Source organism: Erinaceus europaeus, chromosome 20 (assembly GCF_950295315.1).
Source record: "Erinaceus europaeus chromosome 20, mEriEur2.1, whole genome shotgun sequence".
Classification (NCBI taxonomy): Eukaryota; Metazoa; Chordata; class Mammalia; order Eulipotyphla; family Erinaceidae; genus Erinaceus; species Erinaceus europaeus.
The window spans coordinates 28,356,200-28,372,945 of record NC_080181.1 but is presented as its reverse complement, the minus strand read 5'-3'; the positions used below and the strand labels follow the sequence as shown (position 1 = coordinate 28,372,945).

At 44.9% G+C, this 16,746-nt stretch overlaps 1 long non-coding RNA gene across 1 annotated transcript in view; it reads right to left on the bottom strand.

Annotated features, from left to right (window-relative positions):
* Positions 1–16,746, bottom strand: part of LOC132535014 (uncharacterized) — a 37,519-nt gene that overhangs the window by 2,578 nt on the left and 18,195 nt on the right. The window contains exons 3-5 of the long non-coding RNA XR_009546797.1: positions 14,549–14,693; positions 13,873–13,954; positions 9,957–10,212 (exon numbers count right to left, since the gene is read on the bottom strand). This is a non-coding gene — a long non-coding RNA (uncharacterized LOC132535014). The remainder of the gene's footprint in view (positions 1–9,956; positions 10,213–13,872; positions 13,955–14,548; positions 14,694–16,746) is intronic.

Sequence of the window (16,746 nt, the reverse complement as noted above, 5' to 3'; positions counted from 1 at the left end):
ACTGGGAGCTGTGGACTCCACCGTGCAGGCACTGAGCCTCAGCAAGAACCCTGGTGGCCATAGAAGTGAAAAAACAAATATGTATCAAGAGTATTTTATTTTATTATTTTTAAAAAGAATTTATTTATTTATGAGAAAGATAGGCAGAGAGAGAAAGAACCGGATATCACTCTGGTACATGTGCTGCCGGGGATTGAACTCAGGACCTCATGGTTGAGTATCCAGTGCTTTATCCACTGAGCCACCTCCCGGACCACTCAAGAGTATTTTAAAAACACCTCAGTGGTGGCCAGGAGGTGACACAGGGGCTAGAGCGGCAGACTTCCATCCCTCATTCTGTCTCTGGTTCTCTCTCTGTCAATATATATATATATATACTCAGAGGCCTCATAGTCTCACTTGATATTCATTTCAGGAATACTTAAAAAATTTAGACATTAATAAAAACCCTCTATTTTTGTTCTGCTTTTATTGATATCTGGTTTGCCTTTCACACATTAAATTAATTAATTAATTAATTAATTTTACCAGAGCACTTTTCAGCTCTGGTTTATGGTGGTGCAGGGCATTGAACCTGGGACGTTGGAACCTCAGGCATGAGAGTCTGTTTGCATAACCATTATGTTATCTACCCTCTGCATATTTATTTATTTATTTATTTAGGCCTCCAGGGTTATTACTGGGGCTCGGTGCCTATACCACGAATCCACTGCTCCTGGAGGCCATTTTTCCCTTTTGTTGCCCTGGTTGTTGTGGTTATTATTATCATTGTTACTGAAGTCGTTGTTGTTGGACAGGACAGAGAGAAATGGAGAGAAGAGGGGAAGACAGAGAGGGGGAGAGAAAGACAGACACCGGCAGACCTGCTTCACCGCCTGTGAAGCGACTCCCCTGCAGACCCCCGCACACATTTTATTTTTAATATATACATAATCTCACACTCACTTTTAAAGACAAGGTCAGTTGAAGCTCAGAGTTGCTGAATCACTACCAAGGTCGCAAGTTAGTGGGAATTTGATCTCCATTATCTGACTACAACACACACACACACACACACACACACACACACACACACACACGCACGCACACACACGCACACACACACACACGCACACACACGCACACACACGCACACACACACACACACACGCACACACACGCGCGCACACACACACACACACACACACACGCACCTGCAGCCCTGCTTCACCACTCATGCATTTTTCCCCCTGCAGGTGGAGAACGGGGTCTTGAACATGGTCATCTGTGCTTAACCAGATACACCTGGCTCCTCTTTTCTCCCTCTCCTCCCCCGCCCAAAGAAGAACATTTTATTTCAATAAAGCAAGAACAAGAGAGTGTGTGTGTGGGGGGAATACCATAATGTTTATGCAAACAGACTCTAATGCCCGAGGTTCTGAGCTCCCAGATTCAACCTCCCACACCACCAAAAGCCAAAGCTACGCAGAGTTCTGGTAAAAAACAAACAGTTCCTGTGCTGAATATGGGCCCCGGATCAGATTGATGGGGTTTACAGTTAACAATATTTATATACTTTTCCCATATTTGGGAGCTACTCTCTTCCCTGATTCAGCTTTCTGGTATTTTTTCCAACTGTGACACCATCCGCCCAGACAACAGCTTAGGACATCTGCATATTGGAAGTCAGGTGCAGGCAAAAATTAGTTGGGTCATGGGCCCCTTGGAATAAACCTAAAATAGACTATCTTTCTCCAAAATGAAGACCCCCCCAAATCTCCATCCACAATATTCTTGCTTTTAGTTTCATGATTAGTCAACAATTTGCTCTGCTTTCTATCTTAACTCTTTTTCAGCCATCAGGTTCCAGATGCCAGCATGATGCGAACCATAATTCCCAGGACAGACAACCCCACCAATGTGTTTGGAGCCCCGCCTCCCCAGGTCCCCACCCCACTAGGGAGAGAGACAAGCTGGGAGTATGGATCGACTAGCCAATGCCCATGTTCAGCGGGGATGCAATTACAGAAGCCAGACCTTCCACCTTCTGCACCCCATAATGTCCCTGGGCTCATGCTCCCCGTGGGTTAAAGAATAGGAAAGCTCTCAGGGGAGGGGAAGGGATATGGAGTTCCGGTGGCAGGAATTGGACCCCTCTTGCCCTATGGTCTTTTCAGTATTTGCATTTTATAAATAAAAATTAAAAAAAAAATTCAAGAACAGTATTTCACTGGGGAATAATTCAAATCTATATCCACTGGTACTATTTGACAGGCTGATTTCTTTCTTTTTAAAGAATTTATTTATTTATTTATTTATGAGAAAGATAGGAGGAGAGAGAAAGAACCAGACATCACCCCGATACATGTGCCGCTGGGGATTGAACTCAGGACTCTCATGTTTGAGAGTCCAATGATTTATCCACTGTGCCACCTCCCAGACCACCAGGCTAATTTCTAAACAACTGAAAATTTTAAAAAAGAATGGAAGTTATGGTTTGCTCAGGAATACACATACTGTCCGAGTTGTTTTATAGCAGATACCAAAGATGGCCGAGCTTCAGCTGGCACACGCTAAGTTGTGAGTCCAGCTAGATGTTTCCATCTCCTTGGAGAACGCGGGAGATGTAACGTCAATAGACACCTTGTCGCCTCCATTTATTTATCACAGGTGACTCCACTGTCATCTGTCCTTAAGAAGCAAGGCCCACAAATCCACTGGCTATGACAATTCTTCTTCAGATATATTGTTGATTTCAGGTATTCCTTTCTTTGCTCCTCTTCTTCTTCTCCTTCTCCTTCTTCTTCTTTTGGTATTAATTTTATTCTATTTTCTGTATAACTTTAAGTACATAAAGGTTTACTTCCACAGGTCTCAGGAAATGGGTAGAAGTCACAGGACAATCTCTCCTCCCACCAAAGGGGGAAAAAAAAGTGGCATGTGTTTGTCCTTGATGGAAAGACTGACAGTTACATCAGCAATGCTGTGCCAGATTCTTACATAAGACCTGAAACCAGTCCTTGGCGGAGGTTTTAGTCCTCTGATTAAGTCTCCCAACAGAAGCCAAAAGCTACTGAGCAGGACAGAGCAAAAGCAGCAGTGAAGATGGATGACCTAGCAGGGAAGGAGGAAGGAATGCCAGGTTACACGGAATGCTGTGTCATTTCTCCTCTTTCTTTTAGATTTTCTCTTATGAATTTATTCCCTTTTGTTTCCCTTGTTGTTTTATTGTTGTAGTTATTGTTGTTCTTGATGTCATCATCGCTGGATAGGACAGAGAGAAATGGAGAGAGGAGGGGAAGACAGAGAGAGGGAGAGAAAGATAGACACCTGCAGACCTGTTTCACTGCCTGTGAAGCAACTCCCCTGCAGGTGGGGAGCTGGGGGTCTCGAACTGGGATCCTTCTGCTGGTCCTTGCGCTTTGTGCTCTCCTCTCTCTTTTAAAGTCATCTCTGCAGGAATGTGATGGGCAGGGATCCCAAAGAGTCTCAAAACTCCTTTAAATGGCCTAAGTACAGGGGATTGCCACAGAAGATGGCATAGGAGAACCTAGTGTCTCAGGTTTGGGCAGACCCACAATGAAATGCAGATGAAGAAAAGCTCCATTTCTTAATCTGTCTCTGTTTTGTGTATATATATATATATATTCAACTGTCTTCTAGTTGATCTGCACACAGTCACTGTGACTGGCAACCCAGAGGGGAAGAAAGCCACCTCCTGCTGCAGTTGCAGCAAGTTGTCCAATTTTCTGGGGAAAAAGAAAAAATCCTGCTCCCACAGTCACTCCATCTAGTACAACCTGCAAACCTGCACAGCTGCAGTGTTTTTCTTCCATGGACCCTCAACTGTGTTCCAACACTCTACCAGTTGTGCTGTCTTGCATACTCAGTTAAACCCAATGCTTCGGAAGAGTCATCACCACTTTCATGTTCTTGTGGAGGGAGTTCCGGGTCACCATGATACCACCAGTGGCCTTTTCTGAAGGTTCTGCCCCCCCCACACCTATTCTTTCAGCACAGCCACGTGATAACTTATCATATTCACATCTCAGTAAAATGGGCAACACATATTACTGATACAATTTTATTTGATTCCAACATATATGATTCAAGTAAACGAAAGTTTGTATTTTTGTTCTTTTCTCTTTTCTTTTCTTTTCTATTTACAAGTACACTTCTTTTTTTAAAGTATTTATTTATTCCTTTTTGTTGCCCTTGTCGCCGTTGTTGGATAGGACAGAGAGAAATGGAGAGAGGAGGGGAAGACAGAGAGGGGGAGAGAAAGACAGACACCTGCAGACCTGCTTCACCGCCTGTGAAGCGACTCCCCTGCAGGTGACTCCCCTGCAGGTGGGGAACCAGGGGCTCGAACCCGGGATCCTAACGTCGGTCCTTGCGCTCCACCTGCGCTTGACCCGCTGCACTACCGCGGACTCCCACAAGTACACTTCTAATAGACCCAAAACTGCCTACTGAAAAGTATGAACAAGAGCAGGCGGTAGATAGCATAATGGTTATGTAAAGGAACTCTCATGCCTGAGGCTCCAAAGTCCCAGGTTCAATCCCTCACACCACCATAAATCAGAGCTAAGTAGTGCTCTGGGAAAAAAAAAAATAAAACAACAAGTATAAACTAAGAGAACGTATATAAAAAGGCTGTTGACAAAGCAGAGTGCTGTAGAGTGGCCAGCAGGCGGCGCTGTTTCCACGCTGTTGCAATGACTTCCATTGTGCTCAACTCGAGAGGCATTAATTATTTAAGCGTTTCCACTTACTCTTGCTCCCTGGAGCTGGTACAATTAAGCAGCCACTCGTCCATTGGTCTCAGTGTGTCTTTCCCAAGTGTGGGGACCTGCAGCCCCACACATTAGTGTCTTGGTCCAGCTAGCGCCCCTATGCCAACAACACGAAGTTCAATCCTCCAGGCAGGGTTATTCTCAGCTCTTGTAGAAAAAAGCAGGCAACATGCACTAGCCGCTGGGCACACGTCCATCTCCCTTATCCTTCCCCTCTTATCTTCCAAGATGTAGCTTTGATCTCATGCGCGCCTGGTCCAAGAGTTTCACAACACTGTCCTCTCTTGGCTTCTTAGATGTTTATCGCTCTGAGAGGTGAGAGGGTGGCAGACTTTGGAGAAGTTGAGGCATGAGAGGGTACAGTGATCCATCCCAGCCCGCCCTGGCCTTTGTCTGTCAGCGGGAACCTGCCATCAAGACCCAAAGATGGATCCCTCAGTATGCAATCCAGGACTGCAAATACGGATTCCTCTGGCATGTCTTTCTTTTCAAGGGCACGAGGAGCCCTGTCCTGGCTGAGGTAGGCTTCTGGAAGTTTCATTAGAGAGCAGTTAGGGGCTGGAGGCCATATGAGTTTATATGAAGGTCCTATGACTTCAGTCCAACCTGTGGCTGAGACTTTGAGGCAGGCTCAAGCCATCAGGTCCTGGGCAGGGCAAGGGATACAGTCACCTCTACACAGCTTCCTCTCTGTCTTCTTGCATTATTTCATTTAATAGATAGATAATTAGCCAAATTACATTTCAGGAAGTTTAGTTCAAGATTCCACTTTTCTTTTCTTTCAGTTATCACTGGGGCTCAGTGCTGGCACTACAAATCCACTGCTCCTGGTGGCCATTTTTTCCCCATTTTATTGGATAGAACAGAGATACATTGAGAGAGGGAGACAGAAGGAGAGAGACAGACACTTGCAGACCTTGCTTCACCATTTGTGAAGCATCCACCCTGCAGGTGGGGATCTGGAGGCTCAAACCCGAATCCTTGTGTGGGTCCTTGATCTTGGTATTATGTGTGCTTAACCGGGTGTTCCACCACCCGACTCCCAAGCTTCCATTTTTTTTTTTTTAAATGTTTGGTTTATTTTAGTTATGATTTTTTATTTTGGGTAGAGCCAGGACCTTACACGTGTCACTCCAGAGGGGTCTGTTCTTAGAGAGAGAGAAACAGACAGACAAATTTTCCCGTGACTCTATGACACTCCATTGTAGTGTCAGAACTCAAATCTGGGTCCTGCACACAGCAAGGCTCAAGTTATTTTTGTTGTGAAGCCAGCATCTTTTTGTAGATCCAGAGTTCTTTTAGTTGCCTCTAGGTGTTTGACTTGTAGGAAGTTCATGTCTCTCAGGTAGGGGCAGGAAGCAAGAGGGAACATCCAGAGTTGCCAAGGAAGGTGTGTGACCAGGGCAGAGGAGTGAATGATGTCGGATGGAACCTAAGAAAATGGTCTTGTGCCCAGGAGGTGGTGCATTACGTAGGGTGTTGATTCGGGATACCAGTTCTCCCCCACTTCCTTGTGGTAACAAATAAATACAGTCTTAATAATAATAAAGAAAGAAAATGGTTTTATCTGGAATTTGCCCAGTTCTGGGGGGTGACGGGAGAAGGACAAGGACACAAAGCTCAGAGAAGCCACTTTTCAGATCACTTTTCAGATTGATGGTTTTTAGTGGACAGTAAAATATAGTAGTTGGTACATGTGTGACATTTCTCAGTTTTGCACATAACACCCCAAACCCCCCTGTCCAGGTCCTCCTTCAACATCAAGTTCCAGGGCCTGAACACTCCCCTAGCCCCATTCCAGAGTCTTTAACTTTGATGCAATATACCAACTCCAGTCCAAGTTCTGTGTTTTCCCTTCTGTCCTTATTTCTCAGCTTCTGTCAGTAGGGTCATCCCATATTCATCCTTCTCTTCCTGGCTTATCTCACTTAACATAATTCCTTCAAGCTCCGTCCAAGGTGAAATGGTGAATTCACCATTTTTTTCTTTTTCTTTTTCTTTTTTTGCCTCCAGGGTTATTGCTGGGGCTCAGTGCCTGCACTATGAATCCACTGCTCCTGGAGGCCATTTTTTCCCTTTTGTTGCCCTTGTTGTTTATTGTTGTTGTTTTTGTCACTGTCGTTATTGTTGGATAGGACAGAGAGAAATGGAGAGAGAAGGGGAAGATAGAGAGGGGGAGAGAAAGATAGACACCTGCAGACCTGCTTCACCGTTTGTGAAGCGACTCTCCTGCAGGTGGGGAGCCGGGGGCTCGAACCGGGATCCTTATGCAGGTCCTTGCGCTTTGCGCCATGTATGTTTAACCCGCTGCTCTACCACCCGGCCCCCAAATTCACCATTTTTAATAGTGTATTTAATAGTAGCGTTCCATTACATATATATACCACAAGTTACTCATGAGATGGGCTTTTAAGTTATTGATTATGGACAGTAATCCTGCCTTAACTTTGCTATGAGTGTTCAAGAAGACACTGACATAGAGGCCTCTGTGACATGCCTGGCAGTGAGCTGACTGGTTATAAGCACTAGAGGCCATTACACTTCACTGCTCAGTGTGATGGGACACACACGTGCATGTGGGAAAGGGCCCATGAAATAGCTCACTTGGGACAGTGCTCTTTGCCATGTGTGTGACCCAAGTTCAAGCCCAGCTCCCAATACATTGAAAGAAACTTCAGTGCTGTGGTCTCTCTTTTTTAAATACTTAAAAAATATATATACATATATATTTTAAATATTTAATCTTATTTATTTATTCCCTTTTGCTGCCCTTGTTGTTTTATTGTTGTAGTTATTATTGTTGTTGTCATTGTTGTTGGATAGGACAGAGAGAAATGGAGAGAGGAGGGGAAGACAGAGAAGGGGAGAGAAAGATAGACACCTGCAGACTTGCTTCACCTCCTGTGAAGCGACTCCCCTGCAGGTGGGGAACCGGGGTTCAAACCGGGATCCTTATGCCGGTCCTTGTGCTTTGCGCCACCTGCGCTTAACCCGCTGCGCTACAGCCTGACTCCCTTAAAAAATATTTTTTATTTATTATTGGATAGAGACAGAGAGAAACTGACAGGGGAGGGAGAGATAGAGAGGGAGAGAGACAAGAGAGACACCTGCAGCACCACTTCACCACTCGTGAAGCTTTCCCCCTGCAGGTGGGGGTGCTGTGGTCTCTTTCACTCTCTGATTCTGTACCTTCACTGTCTCCATCTTGAAAAAAAAACAATAGCAAATCAACAAAAGTCACTTGCTTTCTGGCCTGTGAAAAGCACTGCAGTGAACGAAAAAAAGTGAATGAAAAATTGTGAACAGAGTTGGACAGAATTAGGTGTGTGAGGCAAGCAGCCTCCAGGAGGCCCAGGCACCCAGCTGACTGGCTCCTTCCTGCTATGGGGCCTACTTGGCACCTGGCATCCACCCTCTGGTCCCCCTCCCCCACCAGAGTGCAATGCTGCTACTTCCCTTTGAAGAGCTACAGCAGGTTCAGGGTTCAGGCTCTGCAGGAGATCCCTAGCAATGCACAGGGTGGGGCTGATAGGTGCCTTGTTTTGCTTATAAAAATTAATCCTAAAAAAAAAAACGGGAGTCAGGTGGTAGTGCAGTGGGTTAAGCGGTTTGAGCCCCCGGCTCCCCACTTGCAGGGCGTTGTTTCACAGGTGGTGAAGCAGGTCTGCAGGTGTCTGTTTCTCCCCCTCTCTGTCTTCCCCTCCTCTCTCCATTTCTCTCTGTCCTAACAACGATGACATCAATAGCAACAACAATAGTAACTACAACAATAAAAAACCAGGGCAACAAAAGGGAAAATAAATATAAAACAAACAAACAAACAAAAAACTTTGGGGAGTGGGAGATGGTGTATCTGGTAAAGTGTACACTTCAACATGTGCATGGACCTGGGTTCAAGGCCCTAGTCATCACATGGGGCAAGCTTCCTGTGTCTTGCAGCAATGCACATGACAAATCAGGTGCACTACCCAGGTGAACTATCTTGCCAGCCCACAGAAGACTTTTTGGGAAAAGAGGAACATGCATTGGTCAATCAGAAGGTAGAGTATGGAGATCTGGTTTTATGACTTGACACCGGGCTGTTCATGACTCTCTGTAAACAGAGCTTCTCCGAGAAGGGTAGCAAATCCACTTTTACAACTTGTTCCTGGAGAATTCCCATGCTGTCACATTACCAGGTAGCTCAGAAGCCAGAACTCCCACCTTCTGTACCTCATAAAGAATTCTGGGGGGGAGTTGGGCTGTAGTGCAGCGGGTTAAGCGCAAGTAGTGCAAAGCGCAAGGACCGGCAGAAGGATCCCAGTTCGAGACCCTGGCTCCCCACCTGCAGGTGGTGAAGCAGGTCTACAGGTGTCTGTCCTTCTCTCCCCCTCTCTGTCTTCCCCTCCTCTCTCCATTTCTCTCTGTCCTATCCAACAACGATGACTATGCAACAATAAAACAACAAGGGCAACAAAAGGGAATAAATAAAATAATAATAATAAAAGAATTTTGGTCCATACTCCCAGAGTGGAAGAAAGAGTAGGGAAGCTTTTACCGGAGGGGAGGGGACAAGCAACTCTGGTGGTGGGAACTGTGTGGAATTGTACCCCTGTTGTCTTACAATCTTGTTAATCATTATTAAATCACCAATAATTTTTTTTTTAAAAAGTGAGCTGAAAAGAGAACATGGGGGGGGGGGAGAACCAGCCACCCCCACCCCCAAAGGGAGGATTCCTCAGGGCAACTGCCAGACTGGCCCCACCTCTCAACAGCTGCCAACCATCTCTTATGGGACTCCACAGAAGCCCAGGGGAGGGCGAGCAGACAAATGGAGAAAATGAAATTGTGCTAATTACCAGTCCATTTCTAAGGTGCAAAGGTGGCGCAGTCTGTCATCTCCTTTCTTGAGACTGGTGTTTTGTGGGTTCCTGGCATCTGTTGCCCCCTCCCTATTGCCATGGAGACAGCAGCTGCCCCGGGCCGGCTCCTTTGAGAGAGATTTTGGGAACCATTTTGGGAGTTTGTCCTGATGGGCCCTGCTAATCTCCCTTTCATATGTAATTATTTTATCGCCCGGATTCACTGCATTGGCATCATTCCCAAAGCGAATTCTGCTCCCCGACCACTGGGGTCTGTGGGGAAGTGTCAGCCGCCTCAGCCTGTCTGGGTGGAGATGAAAAGGGAGTGGAAAGGAAAAACTTACCCAGTGCACAGGGCTCTTCAAACAGGCCGGGCTCCTGTAGGCAGCCCGGGGAGGGCCTGGGGCCGATTGAAGTCGCCGGAATTATGAAGACCGGAGCCTTTGAGGCCAGCCGCCCCATCGAGGCCAAGAATAATTGAACAAATAGTTTATCTGGCGTACCAACAGCTGTAGAGCCCAGGCGATTTGGAGAGGATTAAGGGCGGGCAGCGAAAGGATACTCCCACAGGGTCCTCCAAATCCTCATCCTGAATTCTACCAACAGAGAACACATGTTGAAACCCTGGAATTGCTTTTTAAGCCCCCCCCAACCAACTTTTTTTTCCTCCCTGTCCAAGTGGTTGTAGCCTGTGTTTCCAAGAATTTTAAGTGGCTGAAGCAGCCAGTGTTGGGACGCCTGCTATTGGCTTCCTTTCTTCTGCTCTCCTTTCAATGCCCCTGACTAGGTTTCAACCCAGACAGCTCAGGTTCATGTGGCAATTCGGATCACTCTGGGAGGTGCCTTAGAGTGGGCTGCCTTTTCCCGAAAGTCTACATGGCTGGCAGCTGTTGTCATGTCTAAGTCATGTCATGTCCAAGGGCTAAGTTCAGGTTAGGATGACGGGGGGGGGGGGGTTTGATGAGAGAGGATGTGAGGAATTCCCTTCCTGTGGGTTAACAAGTGGAAGAAAACAAATTCCAAATGAAGCAAAGGTTTAAATGAAAAAAAAAAAAAAAGAAAAAGAAATGAAAAAGAAAGGAAAGGAAAGGAAGAATCCATGGATGTGCTGGATGGCAACTTGGGAGAATGTCTGCTCAGATCCTTATAACCCTGAGGTGAATAATGTGTTTGTAAGTCTGATTTGAAGTCCAGAGCACACAAAGCTATAGATCAACAAGGTAAAACATAAACATTCTGCATGACAAAAAAAAACCCCATCTTCAAATGTGAAGCAGTAGGGGAAATACTGGCAATTCATAAGAAAAAGAGAGCCGATCTTCCTCACAGATAAAGAACTCTGAGACATTAATCAGCAAAGCTCAAAAGAAAAGCAGGCGGAGGATGGGAACAAACCATACATAGACGAGACAGCAGAAGTGGTCCCTGAATACATAGAAATGATGCCGAGTCTGACACATAAAAGGAGTGATACAAACTAATGCTACTCAGACTCCAGTTTCTCACCTATGAGGTGGAAACATTCCTGGATTCTGACAACACAAAGTTGTGAAGAAATGAAATTCTCTACATTAATACTGGCAGGGAAAAAGTAGAGCAGTTTGGCTACATATGTGATGTATAAAATCTTTGATGCAGCAATAATGTTCTCGGAGATTTACCTTATAGACTATTGCATACTTGAATAACGATATGTACAAATTTCATTGATTTTTTTTTTTAATAGCAAAAGATTGGGATCTATTTACATATCTATCCAGAGAGGGGTGGTTGAATAAGTCTTGTCACTTTCTCACAATGCAGTATTACAAGAAGTATTACAGTATTACAAGAAGAAGGAGGAGAGGGAGTCAGGTGGTAGCGCAGCGGGTTAAGTGCAGGTGGCACAAAGCACAAGGACCAGCGTAAGGATCCCAGTTAGAGCCCCTGGCTCTCTACCTGCAAGGGAGTAACTGCACAGGTGGTGAAGCAGGTCTGCAGGTGTCTATCTTTCTCTCCCCTCTCTGTCTTCCCCTCCTCTTTCCATTTCTCTCTGTCCTATCCAACAACGACGACAACAATAATAACTACAACAATAAAACAACAAGGGCAACAAAAGGGAATAGATAAATAAATATTTTAAAAAACCCCACTTATATGGGGCAGGCGAGATGGCATAAGGGTTATGCATAAGACTTTCATGACTGAGGCTCAGAGATCCCAGGTTCAAGCCCCCATCCCCACCATAAGCCAGAGTAAGCAGTGCTCTGGTACAAACAAACAAACCACCACCACCAACAACAACAAAAACCACTCACACAGTGCTTACAACTTAAAGGCGCTGGCCTAGGGGCTTACAAATATAATGCTAACTTGCTTTTTTCTCAAAGCAAGTCAGAAGCAAGTGTTTTCAGTATTCCCCACTCAAGATGTGGACACTGGGGCACAAGGAGGCTGAGTGACTGGCCCAGTGCCACACAGCCGGCACCTGGCAGGGCAAGGATCCTACTGAATACAGACCAGGCAGTCAGACATGTTTAATAAGTGGAGGTAAAATTCACATTGCACAAAACAAAGCATTTAAAAAGGCGCCGTTCAATGGACTTTGTGCACCCACAATGTTGTACAGCCATCACCTCTGTGTAATTTCAAAACATTTCATCACCCCATAGGGAGGAGACCCTATTCCTATTCACAATCACTCTGTTCCCTCTACCTCCTGCTCCATCTCTAACCAACTTCCTACTTAAAAAATTTGCCTATTTTAGGTATTTTCTTATTAATTTTTTATAGAGACAGAGAGAGAGAGAGGAGAGAGGGAAGGAGTAATTCTGTTACTTGGGGGGGGGGACTGGCAGCACTGCTTCATCACTCAAGAAGCCCATCCCACCCCCTCCAGGACTCCCCCGCCCACCCCCTACAGGTGGGGATGAGGGTGTTGAACAAAGATCCTTTTTAAAATTCTATTTGCAATTAATAGAATTAATTAATTAATTAATAGATTGTAAGATTACAGGGCATAGTTCTGTACTGCATTCACCCCAGAGTTCTGTGTCCTCATCTTCCAACCTCCCAAAGATAGATAACCACCACGGGTTTCACAAAGTCTTAATAATAATTTTTTTTTTTTTGCAAATTCATGTGTATCCGTTCTTTAGATACAAACAGCACTGCCTCAAACACAGGGGTGCACACCTCTTTCCAAGTAGGTGTTTCTGTGTTCTTTGGAGAGGAATTGCTGGGTCAGATGGTAGGCTGATTTTTAATGTTTTCAGGACTTGCTATTTTCTACAGGGGTTGCATTAATTCATATTCCCACCAATAGTGTAGAAGGGTTCCCTTCTCTCCCCAGCCTCCCCAGCACTAGCTGTCTCTGTCCTTTCTGATGCAGGTCATTCTCATAGGAGTGAGATGGTATCTCATTGTTGTCTCAAATGTTGACTGGCGTTTCTCTGACAATCAGAGATTTTTAGCAGTTTTTCACATGCCTGTTGACCATTTGAATATTTTCTCTGGAGTACTGTCTGTTCAATTTCTCCCATACTTTTTTTTTTAAAAAAAAATTATTTATTTATTTCCTTTTGTTGCTCGTTTTATTGTTGTAGTTATTATTGTTGTTGTTATTGATCTTGATGTTGTTGGACAGGACAGAGAAGTGGAGAGAGGAGGGAAAGACAGAGAGAGGGAGAGAAAGAGAGACACCTGCAGACCTGCTTCACTGCTTGTGAAGCGACTCCCCTGCAGGTGGGGAGCCGGGGACTCGAACCCGATTCTTTTCGCCGGTCCTTGCACTTTGCACCACGTGCGCTTAACCCCATTGTGGTACCATCGGACTCCCCCTCCCATATTTTTTATGTGATTTTTTTCCTTTCCTTTTTTGTTGTTACTGAGTTCTGTAAGGTTTTTTTTTTTTTCTTAATATCTATACATCTTGGCTACTAACCCCTTTTCTGATATAAATATATTTTCCCATTCTCAAATAGGAAAAGAGAAAAGAGCTTGTAAAAACAATCTGGTTACCTGGCTTCGCCTGAAAAATAATGGGCAAGTCTGGCCACACAGACCCGTGCTCCAGCCTATAACCCTGAGCACTGGCTACTGCAGGGTCCAGCTGACCAGAAACGCAGGCCTTACACACTTAAGCCCTTGCCCAGAGCTCCTCACTGAGCTCTCCAGCCTTCCAGACACCTCATTAATAGTTCTATGCAGCAAAGAATCCAATTACTCTAAATGTTTCATGTAAAGAACTGTCAGCCATTTTGGACAACTGCCCTTACCTTTCGGTGACTTCCTCAGTTCATCTCTGGTAGCATGTTCATGCTGTATTGCAGAGGTCCTGTCTGTACAAGATGGCAGGCACTGAAGAAACACCAGTTGGTATTTCAGTTATTTTAATTAGGATTTCATGACTTTTGTTAACTTTGCAAGAGGCCCAGTGACAGGTTGTACTGGTGTGGGAAATGCTTTATAACAATTGAACCAATGACTATTGTTTTTGGAGGGAAGGCATGTTTTTGGGGACTCAGGGTTGCCTTACTGGAATTCAGAGAATAGCAGAGAAAACATTGCCCAAGACCAGAGAGTTCATGTTGCCATGAACCCGACACCCTGAATGCTCAAGGAATTAAAAAAAAAAAAAAAAAACTTCATTGAACAAGTTTTTTTTTTTTTTTTAACTTGTAAATCTGGAAGAAGGGGGAAGAATGGGCATGAGAAGACTTTAGGGCAAGAAGGAGGAAGAGATTTAGGAAGAAAAATGTCTGTGAACGAGAGCGAGAGACAGAATTTGGAATTCGTGCATTTACTCAGAGAGTCGGTGTGAAGTGCACAACTATGAGAGTGAGAAAGGCAGATTGTGTGAGCAATCATGAGCCAGGGGACATTTCTCAGGAGCTCCCCATCTAAGATCTTTTTATAAGACAGCGATTTATGAAGCCCATGCCCCACTCTTACCAATAGACATTTGATTCTTGACTGATGTCAATTCTTTGAGTACATTTCTCTTCACTCTTTTTCCCCGTGGTCTCTGTTGGCACAGGAGAGATGTATTACTTCAGAAGCATTTACTAAGTTCCTGTTTCTTGTGCTGAATTGCTCTCTGGATAAGGACTATTGAGATAATAGAAGTGGGTGGAGGTACCACTTGACTCAGTGACACTTTTTTTTTTTTTGCCTCCAGGGTTATCGCTGGGGTTTGGTGCCTGCACTACGAATGCGCTGCTCTTGGAGGCCTTTTTCCCCATTTTTTGTTACCCTTGCTCAGCTTTATATGTTAACTCTCTTTTCAGTCACCAGGTTCCAGATGCTAGCATGATGCCAACCAGACTTCCCTGGACAGACAACCCACCAATATGTCCTGGAGCCCCGCTTCCCCAAAGCCCTGCCCCGATAGGGAAAGATAGGCTGGGAATATGAATCGATCAGTCAACGCCCTTCTTCAACAGAGAAGCAATTATAGAAGCCAGACCTTCCACCTTCCTTCTGCATCCCATAATGACCCTGAGTCCATACTCCCAGAGGGATAAAGAATAAGAAAGCTATCAGGGGAGAGGATGGGATGCGGAGTTCTGGTGGTGGGATTTGTGTGGAGTTGTACCTCTCTTATCCTACAGTTTTGTCAGTGTTTCCTTTTTATAAAAAAAAAATAAAAAAGATAATAACAAATTTATTAAAATTATTTTTTCCATAGCTTTGAAAAATATTTTTCTTTGGTGGTGGGTGTGTTGTGGAACTATACATCATAATCTTACAATCTTGTAATAGGCTGTTAGTAACAAATAAAAATGAAATAATAGTTTATTTTTATTAGAGACACAAAGAAATTGAGAGGGAAAGGGGAGGTAGAGAAGGAGAGAGACACCTGTAGCAGCACTTCACTGCTTGTGAAGCTTCCCCCCAGGAGGCAGGTAGTGGGGGCTTGAACCTGCGACTTACGTAGGGTAATGTATGCACACAACTGAGTGTGCCACTGCCCATCCCTGACACCTTTTTAAAATGCTGCATGGGGGTAACAATACTTTGTTTCTAAGTATCTCACTTTCATTTATTTTAAAGACAGTTTATTTATGAACATGACAGAGAGAGACAGAGAAGAAGAGATAAACAGAGCATCAGTCTGGCACACACAATGCTGAGGACTGAACTCTGGACCTCATGCTTTTCGGTCCAATACTCTGGTCCCTGAGTCATTCCTGGGCTGCTCTGGATTTGAATGAGACAGCGAGACACCACACAGCATCACCCCCACCTTCCACAAAGCTCCATCTGGTGCTGGGGCCTCACCTGGTAAGGCACATGCTCTAGCAGGTGAGCTCTGTGTTCTTCAGCGAAGTCTTTATTCTGGGGCAGGAAGACAGAAATGAACAGAGATTAAAAGCACGGCTAAGGCGAGGCCTCGGGGACACACATCAGTGCTGCTTTGGATAAGACTTCCAGAGGACCTTCCAGTGGTGTTCTGTCTAGTGACCTCGTGCCATGCAGGGGTGTGGGGAGAAATTAAGTGCAAAGCTCTGGAATGAGAATGAGCTCAACGTGTTCAGGAACAGAAGCCAGGGGCTATGCCTCACTGGCTTAAAAAGAAAGGTTTGGATCTCATTTTAATTAGGAGAATGCACTGCAGGACTTTTAAGTGTGTGTGTGTGTGTGTGTGTCATGGTTTGATTTAGTTAAGCATATTTGGAGGTTCTATCAGAGACATGCTGCCTGTTTATCTGAAGGATGGTCAGGTCTGTTTCCTTCTTTCCTTTTTTAAAATTTATTTTTTATTTTAAATGTAATTTTATTTTATTTTATTTTTTGCCTCCAGGGTTATTGCTGGGGCTCGGTGCCTGCACTATAAATCTACTGCTCCTAAGGCTATTTTTCCCCTTTTGTTGCCCTTGCTGCTTTATGTTATTATTATTGTTGTTGTTGTTATTGCTGTTATTGTTGTTGGGTAGGATAGAGAGAAATCGAGAGAGGAGGAGAAGACAGAGGGGGGAGAGAAAGATGGATACCTTCGGACCTGCTTCACTGCTTGTGAAGTGACTCCCCTGCAGGTGGGGGCTGGGGGCACGAACCGGGATACTTGTGCCAGTCCTTGCACTTTGCCAGTTCTGTTTCTGATCAGGGAAAGTTTTCCTCTTTGATGGAGTGTGAAGCTTTGGGAGGGA